The 2,087-nt window shown below is 36.2% G+C and overlaps 1 non-coding gene across 1 annotated transcript; it reads left to right on the forward strand.

The window, feature by feature from the left end:
• The first annotated feature begins 809 nt into the window (after window positions 1-809).
• On the forward strand, window positions 810-916 carry LOC146954878 (small nucleolar RNA R71). Its single transcript, XR_015025195.1, has one exon. It is a non-coding gene; the product is annotated as a small nucleolar RNA R71 (small nucleolar RNA).
• Window positions 917-2,087: the final 1,171 nt, after the last annotated feature.

Here is a 2,087-nt window from a genome sequence, read left to right on the forward strand (position 1 = left end):
GGTCCTTTAATTGGTTACCATCCCTAAAAATAATGGCACTTATATGGTCTTTGGGGTTGGTTTTGGTTTGGCCTAGAAGGACTTCGGAGGTTTGAGAGGGAGTAGCCACCTGTTGGGGTACTTGAGAAGTCAGAGTCTCTATCACCTTACTGTGAGTAACTATGGAGTCTACGTTCGATGTATGTTTGGCAAGAGAGTCCTTCAAAAATTCAGTTTGATTTTTAAGCTCTTGGAGCTGCTTCGATTGATCAATAACACATTTTTCTAGTAAAATTTCCAAGCTGGATTTTTGAGGAACTCCTTGGTTGTTTGCATAACCGGGTGGTGTTGTTTGTTGTCCAAAAAGATTTTGAGGGGTTTGAAAAAAAATTTGATTGTTTTTAAACCGTTGATTATATTGAGCATAGTTTACTTGCTCAGGACTTCTAACAACACTACCTAGTTGGCAATCAATGCCAATATGGCCAAATACACCACAAACTTCACAAAGAGGTGATACAGGGGCAGGTGTGACAGCACTATTATTTATTTTATCAAATTTTTGTGTGAGTGTGTCAACCTTAGCAGCTAGATGATTAAGGGAAGAATTTTCATACATACCTACCTCTCTCTGAGAGGGTGAAGGAGCAACATTAGTGGTGTCCCTTCCGTAGGTCCACTGAAAGTGGTTTTGTGCCATGTCCTCGATCAAAGCATATGCTTCTGTGTATGTTTTGTTCATCAGAGCTCCACCTGCAGCTGCATCAACATGAATTTTTGTGGGATACAAAAGACCATTATAAAAAGTGTGAATAATAAGCCAATTCTTTAAACCATGATGGGGACAAAGTCTAAGCATTTCTTTGAAACGCTCCCACACATCGTAAAGAGATTCTCCATCTTTTTGAGTGAATTGTGTGATTTGATTCCTTAATTGAATTGTTTTAGAATAGGGAATGAATCGTGCAAGAAAAACTTGCTTCATTTGTTGCCATGAAAAGATAGAACCAATTTCCAATGAATGAAACCAAGCACTAGCTCTACCCCCTAAGGAGAAAGGAAAGAGGTGCAGCCTTACGGCCTCTTGGTTTGCATTCAAGGTTCCACTGAGTCTTAAAAAGGTTGAAATATGAAAATTCGGATCCTCAGTGGGTGATCCGAAAAATTGATTTTGCTGCACTAGGTGAACAAGTGCAGGTTCTATTTCAAAATTATCCTCAACCGTTGGGTACACAATAGCATCATATGACTCATTTGAAGATGGGATTGCATACTCTTTGAGAGAGCGTTCCTTAGTCATATCGTTATTATCTTCCCAAGAAGTTAAAGGAAAAAGAAGAAATAGAAAAATATATTTTTCTTTTTTTTTGGATAGAACTATAAAAAAGAAAAAATATAAAATAAAATAGAATAAAATAAAGCAAAAGATTTTTTTTTTGAAAGAAATATATAAAATAAAATAAAATAAAGCAAAAGATTTTTTTTTTTTTAGTCTAATCGTTAAAAAAAAGTTAACCAAATTGCAATAACTCCCCGGCAACGGCGCCAAAAACTTGATAGGCCAAACCGCAAGTGCACGGTCTATCGAAGTAATAGTAGTAAAAGAGTATCGTTCCGCTAGGGAGTTATGAATTCGATTAACTTTTTAGAGAATGATTAGAAAAGAAGAAAGATTATAAAAAGGGAGGTTTAATTGCTGAAGGTAAATAACAATAATAATAATAAAAGAGCCTTGGGATTATTGGTTCATCATAACAACGAATCTTTTCACAAGCAAGCCTTAAACTTATAATTATGCGTTAATCTTAATTTCTAAGGACAAGTTTATCTTTAGCATATCACAGCTTCTCTCGAAGTCAGTGAGTGTATCCCTCCAACAACCACACCTATTCTCATGGGTGATTGCCTTTGGGACCCTTGAAGATCGAAACTTTATGTGTCCCAAGGTTTGCTAGATTATTCTCATGTTTCGCAAACCTTGTCTAAATTCACTTGTTCGGATATCAAAGCTCCGCGTTCGCTTTATGAATTGATATCTGTGATGATGAATTAACCATTATCAAACCCTCCGCGTTCGCTTCCACAGTTTGATAATAATTAATTCATGT

The sequence above is a fragment of the Medicago sativa genome, chromosome 1 (genome assembly GCF_051527215.1).
Source record: "Medicago sativa cultivar Bolivia chromosome 1, Bolivia_mono, whole genome shotgun sequence".
NCBI lineage: Eukaryota > Viridiplantae > Streptophyta > Magnoliopsida > Fabales > Fabaceae > Medicago > Medicago sativa.